Source organism: Vespula vulgaris, chromosome 24 (assembly GCF_905475345.1).
Source record: "Vespula vulgaris chromosome 24, iyVesVulg1.1, whole genome shotgun sequence".
Taxonomy (NCBI): domain Eukaryota; kingdom Metazoa; phylum Arthropoda; class Insecta; order Hymenoptera; family Vespidae; genus Vespula; species Vespula vulgaris.
Genome location: NC_066609.1, coordinates 315,811 through 342,213, shown reverse-complemented (window position 1 = coordinate 342,213; position 26,403 = coordinate 315,811). Strand labels below are relative to the sequence as shown.

General features: G+C 35.2%; 1 protein-coding gene across 6 annotated transcripts in view; it reads left to right on the top strand.

The window, feature by feature from the left end:
- Positions 1-26,403, top strand: part of LOC127071960 (uncharacterized) — a 269,111-nt gene that overhangs the window by 179,687 nt on the left and 63,021 nt on the right. The window lies entirely within an intron of this gene.

Sequence of the window (26,403 nt, the reverse complement as noted above, 5' to 3'; positions counted from 1 at the left end):
TCATAAGAAAAAAATGATTGAAGTAAGCTCATGAATAATTAAATCGATGATTATTCAAGGATTCGCGAATTTTGTTATCCTATCTTTATCTTTCTTTTTCTTTCTTTCTTTCTTTCTTTCTTTCTTTCATTTCTTTTTCTTTTTTTTTTTTTTTCTTTTCCCTGTTAAAAATACATCCGACTCTGTTGGCATCGAGAGAACGATCGCACAAAAAGGAGGCAAAAAAAACAGCGACTCGAAGTTCGATACGAAAATGAAAGAAAACAATATTTGGCGAGAAAAACTCTTCTTTGCTAAAAAACAGTTTTTGTATTTTCATCGTTCGTCGTCGATGTATCGCAAAAATAAAATGAAGAGAATGAAGATGAAGATGAAGAAGAAGAAGAAGAAGAAGATGACGTAGTATGACGAGATAGTGACGACAAAAACGCTAAACTAAAAGACACCGGATACAACGAATATTTCAATTTCCTTTCAGAATGACTACACTGAATAAGAATAATAATCGCAGTTTCGCTAAAATTGTCGTAATAATATCTTCGTTACGCGCGCACACACGTGATTTCCTCGAACGAGATTGCAGCATTTATTTATAATCCTTTAATATATCGATATAAACAATTCGCAATGTTAAATTAATAAACCCCAGTGTGATTATTTCTTAATCGATACGATACATACGTTAACACAATATTAAAAATTTCGTAACGTAGTAATTAAACATTTATATTTTGGACAAATTTTTGAATTCGGAAAAAAATGTTAATAAGCAAGGATTATTCGAAGGAAACGACTGGAATTAAATTATAGTTGGAACGAGGAAACGTGCCTAACGTTCTGCAGCTTTACCTGCCATGGAGATAGTTATGCAGCTTTTAATCGCTTTATAGGGTGAAAGATAGAAGAGAGTAAGAGATAGAGACAGAAAGAGAGAGATAAGATATATATATATATATACACGTATGTATATGTCCATGCTGAAAAGAGAGATACTTGTATGCACGTAAAGGAGAGGCGTCTGGTGTTAAACGCAACGACAGAAACTGGAACAACCAGTTATTCGACTCGCATGTGGAGAACCGCCTCCATTCCTCTCTCTCTCTCTCTCTCTCTCTCTTTTTCTCGTGGACTTTCATCTCTCTTTGTCTTTGTTTCGCGCGAAGAAGTCTTCGCGACGAGAAGTCGCGTAGGTATTCCGGCTTCGTAAACACGAACGAAACGAAACGAAACGAAACGAATGTGAACGAGAATGTGAACGAGCAGAGTTAAACGAGTGAGAAGCAACGTTAGCCAGGAAACGCTTTTACCTCTGACAAATTTTTCTAAGGTTTCCTTCGCGTCCGTCGATTCCGCGATTAACGTCAAACTCTTCAAGATTTTTCTTTTGCTGTGTTCTTTTTTTCTTTTTTTTTTTTTTTCTTGTAATTAGAACGGAGGATTATAAGATAAGAAGCATATAATAGAACAGATAGATGGATAGATAGATAGATAGACAGAGGGAGAGAGAGAGAGAGACGAGATTAGTCGTTTGAAAATGTGGCACTACGAGGTCACTGTGATATATAGTACACAATTGCGAATAACCAATCGACGTAGTCTAAACTTGTATATGTGTCACCAAATGATATTTACAATCCGATCGTAAATCCGTGATTTAATCCTTGAAAGATATTAGAAACGGCTTATCGAATGATTCAATGAAGTAATCACGATGGAGGATCAATAAGATATATGTACATACATACATATATATATATATTTTTTTTTTCGTCGATTATTTTGCTTATAGTTTTGTCTAAAGATAAAAAATTGCAAAGTGTAGAAATGAATGGAAATAGAAAAAAGAAGGGAATTTTTAAATCGTCATAATCGTATGAATGAAAAATGATCGTTTGATTTGCTTATGGTTTTGCCGGAAGATTAAAGAATTGAAAAGTATATAAATGAATGGAAATTGGAGGGAGGATGGGTTTTAAAATCGTCGTAGTCATAGTAGTCGATCGTAGTCGTGGTCGGTTGTTGTTATTGTTGTGTCGTCAGCCGGACATCTACGAGAGATCCGATCCTCTTCGACGTCGAGTCACGCTTCGTCACCTGGAGCGCTTATAGAGGAGTGGAAGCACGCCCTTGGAATCCAGAATTTCTTCGCACAAGTCTCTCTTTCTCTCACGTACACAAAGAAAGGAGTAAGAGTAGAAGGAGTAAGAGGGGATTCTTGGAGAAGGAGAGCCGGAGGGTACGGAAGGGTGTCGCCAGTGTGCAGAGTACCGAGAGTCCCTAGCCACGATGCCTCGCACGTTCCTGTGAAATGCCTGAGCGAGAAGGTGTCGCACATGGAATACCAAATATCGTCTTCTTCGATCTTCTGTCTTACTCTTTTATATATATATATATATATATATATATATATATATATATATGCGCAGAGAGAGAGAGAGAGAGATACCTCCCAAATCCATCGGTGAATCTCATTAATTCCTAAGTCACGACGGCTAATATTAATATTAGAAAAGTCGCAGTGACTCGCGGAAGTTGCCAAGAGGACCAACCATAACCCTTTTCTTCCTTCCTTCCTTCCTTCCTTCCTTCCTTCTCTTTCTAACTAACGTAACCCTCTATTCGTGACATCGTTTATAGTAGCAACGAGAGGATACGTCTAAGAGAGAATGAGAGAAAGAGAGAGAGACCGAGAGAGAAGAGATTGCGCTAAATTACAGAGCACGCTACGGATTCAGTAATTGGAGTAAGACCTAGCCCCTAACCGATCTTATCTTCACGAGGTAAATTAATCTTGAAACGTAACACTCCTACTTCGCGAGAGGCCTCGTCGACCAATTATAACGGTGAATTATCACGACCGCTGGATCTTCGGCTTTTCTTCTCTTCGTCCCTGATCGAGGTTGAACATCTTTTTTTTCTTTTCTCCTCTCTTCTTTTTTTCTTTCTTCGCTTGTTAATTTTCCTTCCTACTTCTTTATCCTTTCTTTTCTTTTTCTTGTTTCCTCTGATTTTTTTTCTCGTTCTTTCTTTTTCTTTTTTTTTTTTTAGAGCTTGAAATCATCGTCGATAGTGATAAGACCAGAGACGGATACGTATTAAGAGCATAAAATATTTTATAAACGAAATATGTCATCGTAAGATGGCGATGGTTGGTAATTAATAACGCGTGTGTGAGTGCGTGCGTACGAGGATATGTATAATTAACGAGTTAGATAGGATCGTATAGTATTAGCAATAAAATGTAGTTGTATCCGAGAAGAAAAAAGGACGAAAAAAAAAATGAAACGAAAGAAAAAGAAGATTAAAAGAAGCATACGTGTGCATGACTATGTACAACGAGATCAAATCTCGAATAATATTCGTCATCGTCGTCGTGTCCAACAAATTTTTTTTCAACGATACTATCTATTAGAACGATAAAAAATTAATTACGGTTATCTATTTTTCAGTCTTCGATCGAGAATAAACTTCATTGATCGAAATAAGAGTAATCCCGATCTTATACATTTTTTTGTCAACGAAATATATGTTAGTCGAATCCAATGGCATAAAATTTTTATTTACTTTGATCTCGAATTTCGAGAAAACTTTTCGATTATGCATTCTCGATTAAATAATCGTTTTTTTTTTTAAAGATCTCTCGCTAAAAAAATAAATATGATCGAGGTGTTTCGAAGAAGCATTAATACGTTCTCGATAAATACTGAAAGTATAATGAATTGCAGAGCACGCTACGGATTCGGTAACAAGATTTATTTAAATAAATAAAATGAGTAAAAAAAGAAGGTGAAAAAGAATATGAACGTATGTACGATAAAATCAAATCTTGATTAAGATTAATCGTCGTAATCACGCCGAACAAAATTTTTTTCAACGATTCAATCTGTTATCTTTTTTTTTTTTTTCTTATTTTTATAAAGACTTTTCTTACGAAGAAATTTAATATATTAATATTAAATTTTTCCAATAAACTTATCTGTTTAGATCGATAAGAAATTAATACCCGTTATCGACGCTTCTCTTGGAAATCGCATACTTCGACCGAGAATAAACTTCATTGATCGAAATAAAAGCAATCGCGATATAAACATTTTTTATCGTCAACGAGAAATTCCCAATAGCGTAAAATATCGGATCTTTATTTTATTTTTTTTCTTTTCATTTTTGTTTTTTTTTTTTTTTTTTTATAATCTTCCTTCACAAAAAAAATGATCGAGATATTTCGAAAAAGCGTTAATCCGTTATCGATAGATAGATCCTGAGAGTATGATGAATCACGGAGCGCACGCTATGGATTCAGTAATTGGATTTATTTAAGGAGTAAAAACAAAAGAGAGAGAGAGAGAAGAAAGATGGGCAAAAAAAGGTATGACTATCTACGACGAGATTAAATCATCAATAAATTTACAATAAATTTCGTAATAAAAGAAAATTTCTTACCGACTTAACGCTAACTATTATAATATAATATAACAAACAAATCGTTAATAAATGAAACGAGTATCAAATAAAAACAGCCGTAACAAGAAATAAATCGCGAATAAAAAGGAGACCAAGCACATTTTTTCTTTTTTTGAACATGTTAAGTCAGAGATTTTTAAAAATCGCATTTTTCATCGTACGCTTATCAGATTTATACAACAACGTTTTTAATGGACGCTTTACAAAAAGAGAAGAAAAAAGAAAAAAGAGATAAAAAAAGAGAACGAGAGAGAGAGAGAGAGAGAGATTGAGATTGACGTAACGAAAATCGCATTAGATTTAACGCCGTATGTCGCCTGTAGTAAACTAATGGCAATGTCGAGAATCGTGATGAGAAATTCAAGGGAATGTTCGTTATGCATAATGCACTATTGGTAGCACGCACCCGACCCGTGTAATACCGATCGAGCTTGTTCTCGAGTTTGCAAGATGGTAGTGAAGGTAATGGCGAAGGGACGGATAGAGGAATAAGGGCTGAGAAGGGTGAAAGGGTGGGAGGGAGGTATTGGGAGATGAGGGAGAGACCGGACATTTATCTCCGTTAGGAAGTTCATCGAATATGTTCGTCCATTGGTCGTATGTGTGTGTGTGTGTGTGTGTGTGTGTGTGCTCTCAGGTCGATGTACACGTCCTTGCAACACAGAACTGATATCGTCCTTTAAAGCACGATATCTCCAAACGAGTAGATGAGATAGGATGAATAACGATAAAATTAATTTTTTCATTGAATTGTTAATCTTAAATTGTGTAACCTATGAACGCTATAATTCATTTATTTTCGTTCCTTTATAAATACAAACTTTGTAATATATATATATGAACGAAATCAACCCTTTTGTTTTCCGTAACTCTTTATTTTAAACAAACCGTATAATGTATAAACGATAAGAATGGATTGCACAATTCGTGATAATAAATGATTTTTTCTGTATTTTTTTTTTGTTTCTTTTTTTTGGCTCGTTCGTTAAATAAATAAACGGAGACATACTAGATGAATTATCACGTTACGAAATCGAAAAATAGAAAGTGCGTTACGCTTTGATTCGAACAAACCAGACACAACTCTCTCAGTCACAGTTCTCTCTATCTCTTTATTTCTATCTTTCTCTCTCTTTTTTTTTTTTCTTAGTACGTGATTCACCGTGTTTACGTCGAGGGAAGAAGCAGGTAATAACGAAAGTCGAAGTTCGACCTGCCCCGAGGCATTCTTTTGCGAAAGACAGAGATAGAAAAAGATAGAGACCGACAGAAAGAAAGAAAGAAAGAGAGAGAGGTCCCATTATATACACGAGAGACCTCTTTTCAATTCTTTGAGAGTGTGGGCCTTCGAACGAACGAAAGGGAGAAAACAAGGACTCGAATTCAGCAGCTTAGGCGTCGTAATCTCGGCTATTGTGCCATTCCGAAGCTTCGTCACGCGTATAATGAGAATTGGTTCTACCAGTACAATCACGATTCACACTACACTATCGACTTCGATACGTTGTGTGAGTTTATGTACAACGAGATTGAGAGAGAGAGTCTCTCTAACTTTGTAATCTCGATCGGTTGATTAAACACAGGAAAATCACTCGAACGGATACGTCAATGTATGTAATGTACTTACGTGTTTTTTTTCTTCTTTTTTCTTTTTCACTTTTCTTTTTCTTTTTTCGCTCTCTCTCTCTCTCTCTCTTTTTTTCTGTTTAGGTATATACTTTGATTAGATAACGTTATCGTATTAATTTTTTTTCTGATTTTTTTTTTTTTGCTTTTTTTCTTTTCTTTCCTTTTTTTGTTTCTGCGAAAGCTTTCAACGATTATCCCCCGTTCGATGATGGAAAATGTTGATAATGAACATAATTACACGTTATATCTAATTACGCGTGCGTGCGTGTATGTGTATGTAAATGTTTTGCAAGTGCAACGTTTCATATTATTGAAAGTGAAATTATTTCAACTGTTTCAACACGGTGACTTATTTTATTTGATGCATTTCATTTTAGGTTCGCTCGTCGAATGATAATTTTATAATTACCTTATATATAAAATTGAAATTAGTAATATATATTTATATATATATTTCTTTTTATTATATATATATCTATATGTGAAACGTGAAACGTAAATGTACTTCGTACGTATCGTGTTCGTTTAATATCTTCGTTCTATGTCGAGCTTCGTTTTTCTCGTTCACCTCGGATATATTGTAAACTTGAAATAAACGCTTCTGGCTTATCGTCGATGATTTAAAAAAAATGTTGTTGATATAACGCTTCTCTGGAATATATACAATCAGTTGAAGATAAAAAGAGGAAAAAAAAAACGAGAGAGACAGCATGATTTCGGTCTGTCAACGTTACGTACAGAATGAATCAAAAGTTTCTAGTCGATTCTAAAAATCAATTAATTTTTTTCGACGCCTTCCTCGACATTTTTTTTTTTTTGGTGCTTTAGAGATTGCAATAAGACGAGCTTGTAGTTTCGTTGGACATCTTTTTCTTTCTTTCTTTTTTCTCTTTTTTTTTTTTTTCTTTTATCGATTCTTCAAAATCACACAGTTACTTTTGATCCATTCTGTACGTGTTTGATTCCGGATAATAAAACGTTAATATCAACGATCAATGTCAGCAAACAGGATAAGCTCACAATGATCTTTTTCCCCGATGACATTGAACGAAATCACTTAGGGTAACACCTCTTTAAATCAATTCTAAGTCACTCGAACTCGTCGAACTCTTTCAAACTAATTTGATATCCACTGATCCGCGTTATGATCTGTCACGTCTATAAAATACACGTCATTTTCTTTTAATCATTCGCGATGGAACGTGTCAAGGTTATCATTGCCGGATTAACGATTCAACGTAGTACCATGTAATTAAAACAATTATTACACTACTTTATCACTTACGTTAATACCAATAAAAATAATATGCTAATATATTCTAATCCACGACACAGTCTACAATTTTTGTCTGTACGCGACGAATAAAGAAAAAGAAAAAAACAAAGGAAAGAAAATGAAAAAAGAAAAGAAGAAGAAGAAGATATATCTTTACAGAGAATTAAATCACTTGCGTAATAATTCCACGTTGTGTTATCGACACAACGATAAAACACAACGAAAGCTCTTTTCCTTTTTCTTTTTTTCTTTTTCCTTTTTTCTTCTTTCTTTTTTATTTATTTCTCTCTCTCTCTCTCTCTCTCTCTCTCTCTCTCTCTCTCTCTCTCTCTCTCTCTCTCATTTTTTTTGCAATTTCGATAAGATACGCTCTCGATGAAGAGTACAGCTTATCGAACGTTCTCACCTCTCTTCCGCATTTCTCACCAACCGACGAGATAATAAATAAGGATAAGTAGATAAAGAAGCAAGAAAAAAAAGAAAGAAAACTGTAATATCACGGACAATGAAAAAAATAAAATAAAATAAAATTATATATATATATACATATATCGAGTCATCCTCCCCCGCGTTTCCCGGAAGTCCTCGTGTCACGTTCTCGACAGTCAGACACGCCGCCGACGTTATCACGGACTACTACCACCCGATACGATAAAGGAACACGCGAGAAGGATAGAAACGGAAAGGGAGACGCGTCGAGTATTTACGAAGTAGTCTGCAACAAAATGCGACGCTCGATGATAAGAATTTCCGAGTGGTTTGGCGCTCGTATTAAATATATTTACGAATACAGGTTAATAGCAAATTTATTATACCGATCGAATATCTTTGCGGTGCTTTGTTAGGGATATTTAAAAACGAAGTATAATAAGAATATGTTATTATCAATTATATATATATATATATATATCGAATTAATTACGAATTTATGGGAACAATCGAGTATCTCGTTTGTTTGAAACAATGTAATAAAAATACCTATAATAATAACGCTAACGACAACGATAATAATAATAATAATAATGTACCCTTAAACTTGTTAAACGATTTAAATGTAATGAAACACGACAAAGAACAGGTACGACTGTAAAAAAAAAAAAAAGAAAAAAAAAGAAAATAATAAGAAAAAGTAAATAACTGAGGGAATAAAAATCGAGAATGAAAATTGAAAATTAAACGAGAAAGAGAGAGAGAGAGAGAAAAAAAGAAAGAAAAAAAGAAGAAGAAGAGAAGAGAAAACAGAAAAAACAGGTACCAACTCCGCGTTGGCTCTTCTTAATAAGAACAGGAACAAGAACAAGAACAAAAAAAAACAAGACAAAAGAAGAAGAAGAAGAAGAAGAAGAAGAAGAAAAGAAAAAAAGAAAAGAAAAGAAAAGAAGAAGAAGGAAAAGGAGAAGGAGAAGGAAGTTCTCAGGCAGGATCAAATAACGTTGGACGAGAGTGAAGATCTCTCTGCAGAAAAAGAGAGAAAGAGAGACGGAGGTCAGGAACGGTGTTGTCCCCGCTTTCATCCGTGCTCTGCGGTCTGGGTCTTACTTCTCTTATATATATAAATTCTCTTTCTCTCTCTCTCTCCTTTTCTCTCTGTCTCCTCTCTGTATCTCTGTCTCTTTCTGTCTGACAAACACGCGAGCGAGGAGAGCATACACGTCGTAGTTATGCGTTACACATGCGCGAACGGACAGGACACATGGCATAATACATAATATCCAAACGTAGGTAGGCGCTACATGTCCGAGTAAATGGGACCTCGAACCTGTCGAACCGGTTTCCTCCTCTTTCATCTCCTCCTTCTCTTTTACTTCTACATTACCTTCTTCTTTTTCTTCTTCTTCTTCTTCTTCTTCTTCTTCTTCATCTTTCTCTTCTTCTTCTTCTTCTTCTTCTTCTGTCGATGTTGGTGAGCCGGTCGACCGGTGGTTTCTACCTCTTTCTATATTCCTCTCTCTCTCTCTATCTTTCTTTCTCTCTTTCTTTTTTTCATTCTTTCTTTCTCTTCCTTTTTCTCTCTCATTGGTCGTTTCTTTACCGCTTCGACGACGGTCGACCATCGCCATCGCCATCGGCATCGACCATCACCCTCTCTCTCTCTCTCTCTCTCTCTCCCTCTCCTTCCCCTTCTCTCTCTCTTTCTTTCTCTCTGTCTCTCCGTCTCTCTTTCTCTACCCACGACTGTTACTCCAAAGAACTCTCTGCAAGCTGACTCCAAGATCCAGAGGATATATTCCTACCTTTATTCAGGGACGCACCCTTCGATTCTTGATCTTTTCCTCGATCGTTGTTTTTGTCGCAATGTTTCATCGCGAAATAGTAAATTCGTTTGATTCTATAATATTAGAATTATTAACGAGTAATTGTTAATATGTATTAAAGAAGTTATAATTTTTTATATATGTATTAATAATAAGATAAAATGAATAAGATTTATGAAGATATATATATATATATATATGTATGTATATGTATGTAGATTATAACATCGTAACTATCGACAATTATTTCAACATATTAATATATATCTTTTACATATCGCTGATATATGAGATAAGATAAATAAGATAAATTTCAAGATATACATTTTAAACGTGTTCAAGAAGAGAAAAATCTTCGTAATACTACGTTATAACTGTCGACAATTATTCCAATATATTAAAATATTCTTATTAAAAAAAGAAAAAGAAAAAAAAAAGAAAAAAAAAACAGGAATTTATAAAATTAATCATAAGCATATTTGCATATATATACGTATATGTCCAATAAAAAAAAAAAAAGAGTCAAAATGTGCCTTGAGAGAATACGCTATGACATTTAAAGTAGATATTTTAAATAAAAACGCTCGAGACCGACCAATCATTTTAACTGCTTGATAAATCTAGTGTTAAATTAGTTAAATCTCTTGAATCTTTGTTTATTACGTTATATCGTCGCGTTTGTGTCACAATATTATTTCGCAATAGAAAATAAATTTAAGAGACAAAAACCGAGAAAGAGATAGAGAGAGGAAGAGTCACAAAACATCGTAGAGTAGAAATATCAAAAGTTATAACCAACGGGTACTCCACAATAATTAATTACAATTTCTCAAATAAAGACGTTCAAACGTGAACTTGTCTCGACATTTACATTTGACGAAGGTATTGTAAATGTAAATTTCGTCGTTATCGTCGTTCATACTATTATATTATTTCCATAAAATGAATTCAAGAGAGAGAGAGAGAGAGAGAGAGAGAGAGAGAGAGAGAGAGAGAGAGAGAGAGAAATAAATATATATATATATAGAGAGAGAGAGAGAGAAAGAGAGACAAAATATCAAAGTACAAATATCAAAAGTTATATCCATAACTCAACTCGATAATTAATTACAGTTTCACGAGTTAAAGACGTTCAACCAGGTCAACTCGCTTGAACGAATCAGCATCTATAGTTCGACGGAAAGGTATTCTAGGTTGTTCACAAAGGTTCGACTAATTTCGATTACACCCTATAATCTCATCTCCTGCAGTACGCGTTGGCTGACCGAAGCTAAACTTTCCGGTTACACGTCTCTACTATCTGTATTTATCTCTCTCCGTCTCTTTCTCTGTTACTCTCTATCTCCCTATCTTTCTCTTTCTCACTTTGTACGTCGATTCATCCGCCCCTGGAGGCTCTCCAGTACATTTCTTGTCCCGTACAGTCCGCCTGCGGGAACACAGAGACCCCCTTTTCCGCTTGTACATAAGATCACTGTTGTATGTGTGAATATATACCTCGCATACACATATACGCATATACGGAGAGAAAGAGAGAGAGAGAGAGAAATACGTATATATATACATATACGGAAATGTATTACGGAAGATGGGACAAAGCAGTACACGAAACTCAGAGGATCGTTTCCGTGTGTTCGTACGATTCGACGTTTCCTCTCCTTTGTACAGCAACTCTCCTTATTTGGTCCTCCAATCCCTCTTCCTATCCCTTCTCTCTTCTCTTTCTTTTCGTGGTCAACCCTTTTCGTACTTTACAACTTTTCTCTTTCTTTCTCTTTCTATGTACGCATATGTTTATGTATGTATGTATATGTATATCGCTCTCGTTTTCTATACCACAATTTTGTCTTTCTTTCTCTCTCTCTCTCTCTCTTTTTCTTTCTTGATCTTTCTCTCTCTCTCTCTCTCTCTCTCTCTCTATATATATATATATATATATATATATATATATATATCTTTTTTTCTTTCTTTTTTAACCGCTCGTTTCTCGTTTTGCCGCGCATATATCCCAGCGGACACGAGTTACTCTTAAAATGTTAGTGAGCCAGCAGCTACCGGGATTGCTGAAGGAAAAAGAAAGAATAAGGAATGAAAAAAAGAGAGAGATGAGATCAATGAACGTGGTACTTGAAAGAAAATCCGAAACTTTTTTCTCGTTCTCTCTTTCTGTTTTTTTTTTGTTTTTGTTTTGGAAAGATTTATTTCTATTTTTATCTCTTTCTTTCTCTCTTTTTTTCTCTCGTTGTTTCGTTCAAAGACGTTTAATTTATATTTTTAATTTATATTCTATTCATTAGTATATTTATAGTGTAAGGTATATGTGAATTATTAGTCTAATTAAATGAATACTTATTAATTTGAATTAAGAGAAAAAAGAGAGAGAGAGAGAAAGTATCAAAGATATAGTAGCAGGAAAAAAAATCAATATTTTGCGTCTCTTTCTCTCTCTCTCTTTTTTTTTCGAAAAGATTTATTTCTTTCTTTTTGTCTCTCTTATTTCTCTGATTTAATTCAAAGATGTTCAATTTCCATTTTTCATTAATACTATATTTATTAACTTATGTATGATACGAGGGATATTTGAGTTATTGATCCAATTAAATTAAGACTCGTTAATCTGGATTAAAAACGAGCAAAATAGAATGAAACAGATCGATGAATGTGAATTCTAGGAAAGAAAATTGAATCTGTCTCTCTTTTCTCAAAAAGATTTATTTCTGTCTCTGTCTCCCTTCGTTATTTCGTTTAAAGATGTTTGTCACTATATTTTTAATTTGTTATATTTATACCATGATATGATACCCGTGAGTTATCATTTGTAATTATGTTAAAACGAGAGTTCGTCATAATTAATGTCCTTTGTTTTAGATCTTACATTTCGTTTGCGTTTGCTTTATTGCTTTTAATTTTCTCATTCTTCATTTCATTTTATTACACAAAATTATAAAGTATCGAACTAATTTTATCCAAGTAATTTTATCCATTTTTCGTAGACGCGATAAATCTCATCCGTCTGTCTGTCTGTCTATTTATTCGTTTGTCTATTTCTCTCTCTCTCTCTTTGCTATTTATTTCTCATTAATTATAGAAACACTATGTTAACCGAACGAAACTTTCCGAGTTAAAGTCACTTGCCAATGATAATTATACGCAAATCTTATCTCTTATTACTCGAGTATCATTTACAGAAAATATATTTTTTATCGGAGGAATTACGACGAACGAAGGAAGACAAGAAAAAAAAAAAGAAAAAAAAGAAGAAAAAAAAAAGAACAAAAGATAGGATTATCGAGTGTGGTTTGACTTATCGTAAATAGCTTTATCGGGCATACCCCGAAGTTGAATTCATTAGGAGGATTAATTGTAAAAAAAATCGTTTATCGTCATAAAAATTCCGATAGTAAAGAGATCAACGATGAGTCATCATCGTTGAAGAGGGTACAACAAGAACATAATTAATAACGGCAGGTCGTAAATATTGTTTTGTAAGAGAAAGATGGAGATAGATCGATAGATGGATAGATAAATATATAGATAAATAGAAAGTAGTAGTAGTGGTAATAGTAGTATAGCCAATGTTCATATCGTTATCGAATCTGTCTATCTCTATCTCTCTTCCATGAACGATTACGTATAATAAATAATTAGTTCGTTGATTTCTTCACCATGCTCATCGTCGTTTAATTTTCTTCACCACTTCAGCATCGTCAAGAGACGACCGATGCTCTTTTTCTCTCCATCTCTCTCTCTCTCTTTTATTTTTTTTTTCTTTTCTATATATATCCATCTCTTTTTCTCTTTCTATTAGTCTCTTGACCTTGAACGATACTCCAGAAGAAAGTAACCGACGCGACAACGCTAAATTGGAACTTTATTGGCTCTTAATGATACATCGTTCCCTGCCTCTTCTTTCCTCTTCACTATTCTATTTTAATATCCTCGTTTCTCTGCGATCATTTCTTCGATCTCGATGGATCGTTTTACGCTTCGAGCTTACGATACACTTACATAATATCTCTGATCCGAGTTTTTTCGAGCCGGTCTTTCGTAAAACGAAAAATTATCGACGTTCCTTGATACCTCGATAGTAAGAGATCTTTCATCGTATATTTTTATTACTTATTAACAAATTAAAGCGATTAAGGGTTACGAAAAAAAAATTCTTTTTTTTTCTTTTTTTATCTCTTTTTTTTTTCATTTTTTGTGTGCGCCTACATGCGCCGTCAGTCGAGTTCGAGTTTTCTTTTTTTTTCTTTTTTTCTCTTTTTTTTTTTTTGAGTAGGTAAAACTGACACACTTATGTATATTTACACGTACGTTTAAATAATTTATTAAGTTCACTCTTCGCTCGAAGGATTCGTTAGCATAACAGATATCTGTAATATTTTAATAATACGTGAACGTATTATACGTAGAATGATTTATATATAATTACAATGTAACAAAGTTGATCCTTATAATCCAGTTTATCTTGTCTCTGAGTTGCGCTAAAGTCAACAAATTTGTTTAATAATCGACGCACTTATTTATACGTTTTTTTATGTACCCTTGTTACCTTTGTACATGCAACCTACCTATAAATAATTTAATAGATTATCTCGAAAGATAGAGATTGGCATAACAAACATCTGTAATATTTTAATAACCCGAGAACATTATTAGTACATCGCGGAACACGTTGGACATTATATGTACATCTAATTCTAATCAAAGTAAAGTGATTTTTATTTTGAATTGAATTAAGGTCGATGAGTCTTTTTATTTGTTTTTCTTTTCTTTTTTTTTGTTTCCTGTTTTTTTTTCTTTTTCATTTTTTTGCGATACTCCCAATACATTTGCTGTTTACTCGTATAAATAATTTACTAGCTTGTCTCGAGAAAGCTTCGTTAGCATAAACATCTGTTTTTTTTTCCCATCTAATGTATCAAGCTCATTGGACAGCCAGTAATGATCTCGAATTAAATATATTCAAAGAACAAGCAAGATACTTTTTCTATAACACCGATTCCGGAATTAATTAGACATGGCCGAGCAGCTCGAACGATCCTTGTCAACCTTCCACGGAGACGTTCATTCTCTTCTTTGAATTTATTTATTTATTTATTTATTTATTTATTTGTTTTTTTTTTCTTAGCTGCTCGCTCTCATATTTCTTTTTTTTCAAACGATCGAGGATCTTACCTTGGCCTTTTATCGATTACGTTTTTTTACAATTGTCGTTGAGCTTCGTCGTCATTCTGAATCACTCTTTAAAGAACTTAAACGTATAAATATAAGCTTATGTTACGTTTACTCTCTTTCTCTCTCTCTCTATGTATATATATATGCATGTATGCATATGTACGTGTAAGTACATACATACATATACGAAATATAGAACAGCGAATTTCTACATTTGCCTTTCGACGATACTAACCAGTTTTCGATTTCGTTCGAATCGATGAGTCACTCGATTCTTCCTCGTCTCCCTCTCTCTCTCTCTTTTTCTCTCTATCTATTTATCTATGTATCTCTCTTTCTCTCTCTCTCTCTCTCTCTCTCTCTCTCTCTCTCTCTCTCTCTCGCTCTCTCGCTCTGTCTAGCGTAAAGGTCTCGTTAAAAGTTATATTTACCAGGTATGGTAACTCATGATTTCGCTATCCCGAGGCATACTACTTCAAAGCCGCATACCTATCCTCGTTGAGAAGGATAGATGTTGTTCTTGTGTTGTTGTTGTTGTTATGATGGTAGTAATAGTAATAGTAGTAGTAGTAGTAATAGTAGTAGTAACGTTCATCGTGCGGCGAGTTGCTCGTTACGGTAGAACGACCGAGACGAGTTTCTATTCTTTTGATAGCTGTGAGGGAGAATAAGAAGAATAAGAATAAGAATAAAAAGAAAAAGGAAATAGAATAAGAAGAGTGCCATCGGCTTGTGTACCATTTTTCTTCTTTTTATTTTCTTTCTTTCTTTTCTTTTTCTTTTTTCTTTTTTCCCTGTCATTGGTTACTCTTAAGGATCGTTTCTTTTACCGTTAGTTCCTTCCTACCGCTGCAACCACTTAGTTAAATATGTTGCCACGAAACGATTCTGAAAAATTTATGATAATACAACAAATTATGATTATTTCGATTTAAATGCCACGACAGGTGTTTCGTTGTATATTCTCTATTATGATAAATTTTATAATAATTCTGACGGACGCGTTTCGTTGTCTGTACAAAGTGTCTCGACATTTTCATATTAATTTCAAAATATATACATACATACAAATATCATACGTTAATTAACTGTACACGTAACGTCATATATATACGTACACGTATATACTATTTTAAGTATATTCACTATAGGAGAGGATAAAGAGGGTGGACTTAATGGGCTAAATAATTCGAGTAGATGCACTCGAGATAGATGCTTCTACGGACAGCTCGAGGGACGGTGATATATCGTTTCTCGAGCAACGCGTTCGATTCGATCTCGATGAAGGGGAAGACACCTTGGCTACGAGTAGAACAAGCTTGATATCTCTCTCTCTCTCGTTTTCTCGTTTTCTTTCCTTCTCTTTATCTCTCTCTCTCGTTCTCTCGTTTTCTCGTTTTCTTTCTCTCTCTCTTTCTCTTTCTCTTCTTGCGTGCCGAGCCATCTCAACGTGATTTATGGTAGAAACGGATGCCAGCCGACCCCCTTTTCAGAAAACCAACTCTGAAGGATTCTCTTTGGACTTTCAGTATTACATACATCCCACTCTACTCTACTTTACTCTACTCTACTCTACTCTACTCTGTTCTGTTCTGCTCTGCTCTGTCTGCTCTTTACCCTTCTCGTCTTAACCAAGAACCACCATTCGTCGTTTCGCGTGGTCGATTCTCTTAATTAACCAGCCTGAGATAATCGGACTGATTTCGCGTTCTACGAAACGATCCGATTATTTTCGGAGACGTTAACGCGAACCTTTTTCTTCTTTCTTTTTTTTTTTATATCTGATCTTATAATAATAAATACAATGTAATATCGATTTTAATACATATTTAATGTTAAATATACGCCTCTCTTTTTACGTCTGATTTTAATTAACAATTACATAATATCTATCAAAATTAATAATAATAATACATATATATATATATATATATAAAAAATCTCAAGTTTGCACTACGCATCCATCAACTATTACATCAAGGTCGACAGAGCAATTCCTTTACCAAATCTTTTTACCCAATACCGTGCAAGAATTATACGTTTCTGTACTTCTCCGGCAACTTGGAAGTTCACGATCCAAAGATATCGCGTTCGTGACGATAAAAACTAGCATTGAGTCATCGTAGCCAATCGTGCCTGAGGAGAGAGAAAGGAGGGGACGAATGACAAGAAAGAGAGAGAAAAACAGGGAGGGGAGAGAGAGAGAGACAAGAAAAAAGGAAGAAAAAGAAAAAGAAAAAAAAGAAAAGGAAATTGGTTGGGAGGATGGGAGGATGGGAGGGTGGGATGGGATGGGGTGATGATGGTGATGGCGATGGTGATGGCGAGGGGGTGGGGAGGGTGAAGAGGGAAGAGGTTAGGACAGACCACAAGCAATAAAACCGTTGCTGATGTAGCTGGTGTAGCTGGTATTGCTGGTGTTTGCTGGTGTTTGCTGGTTGTACCAGCTTCTCTTCGAAGGCTCCACGACTTGCGCAACATAGCTACCGTTCTTTTTTCTTCCCCTCTTTTCCCCCCTCTCCCTCCTCCTTCTCCTTCTCCTTTCTCTCTTTCTCTTTTTCTTTCTCGTTCTCGTTCTTCTCTTCTCCTATTTGATCTCTCTTTCTCTCTTTCTCACGGCTGGTTTTATAACGTGTAAACCCGTTTTAAAGAAGGCGGAACAGAGTCAACGACTACGACAACGAGAAGAACGACGAGTAGTCCGGTTCGATTGGGAGCGATCGTAAAGAATGATTTGTCGACGATTCCATAGATCTCCTTGGGAATTCTCTTGGATCGATCGGTTTTGCTTACTCGACGTTTTACTATTTTTATCTCTATCTTTTTCTATCTATCAAATCGCTTCGCTCCTCCCCTCCCTCCTTCTTCTTCTTCTCCTTCACCCCTTAGCCTAGATTCTCGCGTAGATAATGACTGATAAACCTGTTCGTTTAGTTTTTCGTCGGTTAAGTCCTATCGATACGATAGATTGATTTGGATATTAATCGATTTTTTTTTTGGATTTTGAAAACGTTCGTAATTCTTAATCGAAATATTTTCCCATTTCCTTTGTCTTTTATCTGGCAAGTAATCTTTTTTTCGCGTGAACACTAGTTTGAATGACGAGTGATAAATATAATATATTCGAGTTATTCGTTCAATCGTGTCGGTACAAATTTTCTAATTGATCGTTGTTAATTAGTCCGTTAATAATATTGATAATTCGACAGGATATTTTAGTTGATGTTTTATCGAATCATCCTTTAGTCTAAATTCTCGTTTCGACGAGGATAAATAATAAATCTATTTAAATTGTTCGTTTAATCGAATCAGTACGAATTCGTAGCCGATCGTTGCCATTTTAGTCTGTTAATAATTCTCATAATTTAGTACAATATTTCAGTTTATGTTTTATCGAATCCATAATTTAACATAGACTCCCGTTTGAAACGGGAAGCGATAAAAATATTTTGATTTATATTTTATCGAATTACCTTTCGGTCTGGATTCTCGTCTAGAATATGTCTTATATTTTTCGTAATTTTACTTTTGTATTTTTCCCTTTTCTTTTCTGGAGTCGACTCGACAAAAATTTATAACCGACGTCCTTTATTTTTGTTCCCTTTCGTTTTTTCTTTCTTCTATAAAATCGATCAATTTCGTTAAAATGGTTAAATCCGTTTAACCGGTTAGTATTTCTTTCGAAATAAGAAGAGTATACAAGAATAAAGAAGAATGAAAGGTTACGTCAGGTTTTCTGGATCATCCCTTTATTTTTAGAAAGCAGGTAGCTAAATAAGACGAAGAAAGATAGAAATAGGAACGGAGACAGAGCCAGAGAGAAGAAAGAGAGAGTGAAATAGAAAGAGGGTGAAACTCCAACTTCTTAGACAAGTATACGAGATCCTTTGGTGACGTGTAAGAGAAAGATGAGACTGTCTTTGCAAGAGGTCTCCGTCCCTTCGAAGAAAAAGAAAAACGATTCACTGCTGCCACGTGAATCCCCTTGGAATGCATCGAACCCGTCGTCCTGACCCTTCGAGGTTGTCGAAACACACCCACACAGCTTTCTTTTGCCCTTTTATCATTCCTCTGTTTCTCCCTCCTCCTCTCTCTCTCTCTCTCTCTCTCTCTCTCTCTCTCTCTCTCTCTCTCTCTCTCTCTCTCTCTCTCTCTCTCTCTCTCTCTCTCTCCTTCCGTCTATCTATTTCTTTCCGTGTTTGTATATGCGTGTATGAATGTGTGCACGCGTGTACGTACGTATGTGTGTCTTCGTTTCGCACCCTCAACAACCTTCCTCTTCCATTGTGTACACAGCTTTGGTTCAGCTGACACAGCTGCTCCCTTCCTCCCGTCTCAGCTTCGTTCATAGAAAATTATACGATATCTCTGTCCTTTTCCATTCTCGGTAACATTATATTTTCCTTGTCGATCGAATTAAATCGCTGAAGGGGACAGTGCCATTTAAAGGAACGATTTTCTTTTTCTTTTTCCTCCTTTCTTTTTCTTTTACTTTTCTTTTCTTTTTTAACATTGTTTTTATCGCTTAATTCTATCGTTCCAAGTGTTATGCGAAATAAATTATTTTTCGACGATAATCATAACAAAAATAGAATCGCACGAATCTTCGAATCGAAATCCTAAGAATAAATCCATTTGAATAACTACAGCTTTCTCTAAATTAAATAAAATATTAAAGCGATAGGACTTGGATCGAATCGATTTCGTACGATATTTAAAAGCGAGAAAAAGACATTTTTATTTTAACGCGAGCGATAAAACATTGATCGATCTATGCGCTTATCTATCACAGGACTCTACTCTGCCATTCTTATATTTCATTAATATTATTATCATTATTATTGTTTAGTCGATTAATTCGTTTAATCGACTAACGCTGATTGTCGTTAAACGACGAAAACTTTCGACGAATGGAACATTGGCGAATCGCATACAAGGATTATTCCTAACGAAATTGATATTTTTTATTTCTTTATTTTTTTTTTTTTTATTTGTATTTATCATTTACGTATTAAAACGTTTTCGAATATCTACCTCGTAATGTTCATTTAACGAAATATAATTTTATTATTTCAACTGAATGACTCTTTCTCTCTCTCTTTTAAAATAAAGTTTGACTTTTCTCTCGTATGAATGAAATAACAGAGTTTTAGAATCACGAAAAAAACACGAGTCATTTAGTCGGCGATGGTTTTATACGGGCACCAGCATTATTCGTACACGCATACTGATACACGGAATTACAGACGCATACACCTACGCGCGCACATATATATAGAGGCTCTCAATAACATAGATTTACCTTTAATTGAGAATGCATTAACATGAACGAAGTTAAACAATGAGTTATCTTCTGTTATTGGAAAACAATTTTCTCTCTCTCTCTCTCTCTCTACTCTCTCTATCTCTCTTTCTCTTATTGGTAGAAAAATATCGGTCAAAGGTCAAATAAAAAACTTCCAAGTTACGTTAGCGTACACTTTTTATCGAGTTAGTTAATGCGACCTAGTAACATGAGTATCTTTTTATATCAAATACATTTAATCAATCGTTAACAAATGTTAAGAGGAAAGAAAGAAAAAAAAAAGAAATCTAAAAAAATCAAACGTTCTCAAAAAATGTCAAATATTTTCATAGGAGTATCCTTCGTTTTTTCCACGTCAATTGATAAATAGCAAAATCGTATAGATGTTTCTTTCCTTAATTCGTAATCCGTTGAATTTGCGTCGGCAAAAAAGTAAAAGAAAAAGAAAAAGAAAGAAAGAAAAGAAAATAAATCGGAAAAAAATAAAATCGTAAGATTCTTGGTTTTTAATCATCTCGATAATTTTTAGAGCTTAACCGATAACTATAAGAAACACGATGCATATGTGCGCGTAGAGAGAGAGGGAGAGAGAGAGAGAGAGTGATGTTATATCGATCGTAAATTCTACTTTAATACCGACAAAGAGAGATAGATATAGAGGGAGGGAGATATATGAGTGGAGGAGGGACGATACTGTTACGTACTTGACCGAAGCTATAGAAAGTGGGACTCTAAAGTATAATAATGAAACACGGCTTAAGTGTGAATCATAGAAGAGACTCATCGAGGGAAAACGAGTACTTTTTTATCGTCACGGTTACATGCTATTTCGTGATACCTGATATCGAAAAGAAGAAAAAGAAAGAAAAAAAATGTAAGAAAAAAAAGAAGAAAAACATGACGATAATAAGTAACCATAAAATCAAAGTTAATATCAAATTTTCTTTTTTTTCTTCTCTCTCTCTCTCTCTCTCTTTTTTCCTTCCTTTTTCTTTATTCGTCCATCGTTTTACCATTATCACTTTTGCTATTTACGTATATCGCGATATTGCCTTAATCGGTTAAGCTCCTCTATATATAGACTTATCGTTAACGATAACGAATCGTGTTATGAACGATGTAAAATAAAATTTTGCGTAAATAGTCTCGGGAGAGATAATAAAACCAGACGACGTTAGGTTATTGTCGGTTAACTAACGTAAGGAGAAAAATGTTGTTTTCCTTTGAAACTATTATTTGCTTGCTCTATTTATACACAAACAATAATGATTTGGATATACAGAAGAGAGAAGAAAAATGTTACGAATTATTTTGACACGAAATTGTTACATAAATATATATGTATACATACATACATACATACATACATACATATATATATATGTTTTCATTATGATTCACATACATCCATATATATATATATATATGCATACGTACGTACATAAATATATCTAATCTTCCAGCGTTGCATTTACAATAATTCACATGACTATTTACCAAATGGAAAATACGTATGAGAATACGTTCGCGACGGAAGTGACAGACAGTGACCGGTTTATTTCGACCTCGCGGAATACTAATCGTGAATAGCGTACTAAGAGAATGTAATTTCTCTTTCTCTCTCTCTCTCTCTCTTTCTAGGGTCATCGGTCCACGACGAATAATCATCGTCACGCTCGCGACGTTTCGTTTCGAATATCGAAATAGATTCATAATTCATAGAGTGGCGTGAGCGCTCGCGCGTTTCCTACCGAGTGCCAATACATTATGCAACACGCTTCAAGAGTTGTGTACACTTATATGTATATATATATATATATATGTTTGTGTGTATATATATATATATGTATATACAATATATCGCTCGAGAGAACACGTGTGATGTCGTACTCAACGAACGCAAGCAACCAAGCAAGCTGCCGGCAACCCAGCTCCAGTTAAATGTAACACTTACATAAATATACGTCGGTAATATAACTCGTTAACTTCAAAGCGAGCCAACATAACTATTCCGTTCTTTTTTTTTCCCTTCTTCTTTTCTTTCTTTCTTTCTTTCTTTTTTTTCCTTCTTTTTTTTCCTGTTCTTCATTTTTTTTCCTTCTTTTTCTCATTCTTTTCTTTTTCTGTTCATTTTTTTTTTCTCCTTTTCTATCTTTTTTCTTTTCTTTTTACGCTCGATAAACACACGCGCGCGCTCGTCCCGGCGATAAATCGATCTTATCTCGAGAGACACATTGTAACAACGAGCTCTCGGACTCCTTTTCAACGATTTCTTCGCCGTTTTTTTCTACTCTGTTCTTAACGGGGTGTCGTTGAAACGAGGAGCGTTAAGTTTTTATTTTTTCAATAATTTTTTTCATGAAACGATATATACGTGTGTATATATATATATATATGTATATATGTATATGTATGTAAATGTTTTTCAAGTGCAACATTTATATACTAAAAATAAAATTATTTGAAGTCATCGTATAATTTTTTTATCGTCGTACGTAGAAATAATTAGAGTATTTACCTACTTGACACGTGGTTAATGGCCGAAAATTTCTCATCGGTCTGTTTGTGTTTGCGCAAAGAATCGTTCGATTACGATAATAAATTTTTATCGCAGTGTCGTCGAACGTATCGCGATAAAATCGTATAGTCCACGATTATACGAGTGTTCAATGAAAATTGATAGATATAAATTCTAAAGGGGAAAAGAAAAAAAAAGGATATAGGCCCTGAATTAAAGGCTAAAGCTTATTTTTACGACATACTATATATATATGTATCCCCGTGCAAAACGATCGAATCGATACGACTGTGAATGGGAATCAATAAAAAAAAGAAACGGAAAGAGAAAAAAGAACGATTCGAGATCTCAGAGGGATATAAAAACGATGAAAATAGTTGAACGATTCGTGAGTATCCTCGGAAATTAAGATTTTTATAGATCGATGTTAGACAAATTTTTTATTTAAAATCTCCCTAGAGATTTATATATTTATTGAAACTAATTACGGTATATTACTCTAAAACAACACGTTCTATTCACGTTGGGAGGTTTATTAAAAAAAAAAAGAATAAATAAAACTAAAAATAAAAAGTAAGAGATATCGCCGGTTTGAATTTTTCTATCTTTCTCTCTCTCCATCTCCCCTCTCTATAAAAATGGATGCCATCGAAGAAAGGAAGATGAGAGAAGAATTTGCTAAGAGACCGTAGAGACGAGCGAAAGGATAAAAAACCCGTTTTGCCGTCGACGAGACAACAGGTTTCCCTTCGATCGAGTTCCTAATTCCACGATTCGTGGATGTCGTGATGTTGAAACGAGTCGTAGACCTGTTTTTCGTACGATCGCCTCGAATGAAAGAGATATCTATATTCAAAAAGGTACAAAAAAAAAAATTATAGTATAAAAGAAAGAGGAAATGTCACAAATAATCGTAACTTTCGTGCGTTAGAAAAAAAAAAGAAAGAAAAAAAGAGAAATTCCAACTCGAAGAAATTAAAAAACTGATATAATATTCTCCATTTGTTTCGTTTAGATTTTCAGTAATTTTTTTTTCGTTTCTAATTTCAATAATTTCTCGAAGTAAAACGGCAAACGTATTCTTTTTTTCGTTTCTTTTCTTTCTTCTTCTTTTTTTTTTTTTTTTTTCTTTTATTGTGAAAGCTCGAGTAAGTTTCGTTGCAAAAAAACATTCTTTCTTTTGGGTTAAGTCGAGAGATAAAAGTAAAGAGCTACGTTCTTTTGTAAGGATTCGAGTTATCCTCTTATCCTAGCTATACATACACATACCCATACATATATATATATATATATATATTTCTATGTATTAAAGTGCACACAGGAAAAAGTATGAGAGAAACGTTCTTCGAATAATACACATACTTTATACATGTGAAAAAGGATAATAGAAAGGAAGGAAGAATGGAAAGGATTTGCGGAAGTGATATGCAATCTTCATTTTCTTAAAAGAATGGAAAACGAAAGAAAAACGGAAAAAATAAACGCGAAAAATAGAAATAATAATAATAATAATAATATCAAGATTTTTCAGCTTCATTTATTTTAGAAAAAAAAAAAAACAGATTCCTACAAATCACTTGATCAATAGTAAATCGCTATTCTTCCAAGTCTGAATATTTTTTTCTTTGTTTTGTTTGTTGAGAAATTACCGCGACCAATTCTTAAAAAAAAGAAAGAAGAAGCGAGAAAAAAACGAATCAAAAACAAAAGAAAAAACGAAAACAAAAAGAATCCTTTACAGTATCTTGGCAAAACGGCAAAACGCCCACGCGTTTTAACAAACGAAAGATAATCGGCATCGATCGTCGTAAGTACCGATTATGTATTCGTCAGGGACGCGCCATTGACTTCCTTAAACGTATGCTAATGCCACACGCATTTCCCTTCGAAGCGGGTTTCACGGTAATTAACAAGGTACGCCTCGTGGATAAACCCCATGGTTTCAACATTTTTGCTTTGGAACGCGTATCAAAGAGCCTATCTATTTCTATAAGGTTACTTGGGTAAAGTGGGTCAGTGCATTAACCGAAGAGAGACGAGAATGCAACGAAGGAGAGGAAAAGGAGGAGGAAGAGGAGGAGATGGTGGAAGAAGAGGAGATGGAGGAGGAGGAGGAGGAGGAGGAGGAGGAGGAGGACTTTACGTGTCGAAAGCATCCTCCGGAACCACTCGACGCCATTACTCATTCCCATCAGCTCCCCTCTCGCCCCCTCAGCCCGTTCCCACCCCACTCTTTCTACCACAGACCCAGACCGGTACTAACACCAACACCAACACCAACAACAACAACACAACGCAACGCGACAACGTCATCCTCGTTCTTGCTCGATACGTTGACCTTCTCCAGAAAACACTCTTGCCTTCATTCTTGTCCGTTGGCTCGAGATATGCATTATTTTCCCGACCCTCCTCCTTCTCCTCCTCATCCTGCTGCTACTACCACTACCACTGCCGCACGAAAGACCTCAACCAGATACCGCACAACTCGAGACAGACGGATACGGAGACACGAGCGCTCACGAATATAGTTAATACATAAGAGACACCGCACGATATGACTGTTATGTATGTACCAATATCGCAGAGGGCACATGTACGATCCTCGCGTCAATGTTTTGTAATAATACATATAAGAACACGCAACGGACACAACTATAGTATTATATCCAGGGGAGACGGTTAAATGCGTTCCCGAACGTGCAAAACACGCATGCGTTTCAAACTCTACGTCTCTCTCCTTCTTCTCCCTTCCTCTCGCTATCTTTTTCGACTCTCTATCCCTCTCTTTCTCGCTCTTTCGTGTGCGTGAATGCGCGCGTGCGCTCACGGAATACATTATCGACGCGCAGGAGGAGCTTGCCCCTATCTTTTAAACATGTATTGGTAGTATACTGCCGGTTGGGTCGGAGACCAACCCATAGATACACGTACACACATGTACGCACGTATATACACTAACGTCAAGAGGAACATGCAGGGAAAAGCGGAGAGACAAGAGCATGAGATAGTAGTAGTAGTGAGTTTGATGGCGCTGGTGTAACAGCTCAGCCGGTGGTTACTCGTCGGGCACATCGGAGTTCCGCACGAAGGCCTTTGACCTCTCGTTTCTTTCTCTCTCTCTCTCTCCCTCGCTCGTTCGCTCACTGGGAGCACGGCACAAGTTTCCCCTCCCTCGTATCTCTATCTTTATTGCTCGAGCTTCTTCGTGGTGTGACTATATTCCTCTTCCCTCTTTCTCTCTCTCTCTCTCTTTGTATATACATACATACATATACACGTGTATATATATATATAGCTCTGTCTCATTCGGTCCAACTGCAACCGTCTATACAGCCATCTTTGTCTACCTCACGGGTAGACACGGTCATGCGCGGATCCAGCTCGTCTCGCGTTTCCAACATCTCTCTCACTCTCTCTCTCTCCCTCCCTCTTCCCTCCCCCATTCTACAGCCACGTCTCATCAGTACACCGCGTGCCTGTTACGACTTGCATTCATCCCGAAGCAAGAAAAGCAACGCGACAAAAAGAGAGGGAGAGAAAGAGAGATAGATAGATAAAGTGAGTGAGGGAAAGGGTGAGGGATAGGAGGAAGAAAGAGAAAAGAGTGGGAGAGGGAGAGAGCTATGTGCGCGCGCGGCGATAAACGAAAGCGTGCACTAAGTGTATTATAACCTCCCACGTTCCGTTCCCGCCAGTAAAGGTCATGCCTTAACGAGCTACTTTTTTTTTTCTTTTTTTTTTCTTCTCTCTCTCTCTCTCTCTCTCTCCTCCCTTTCAT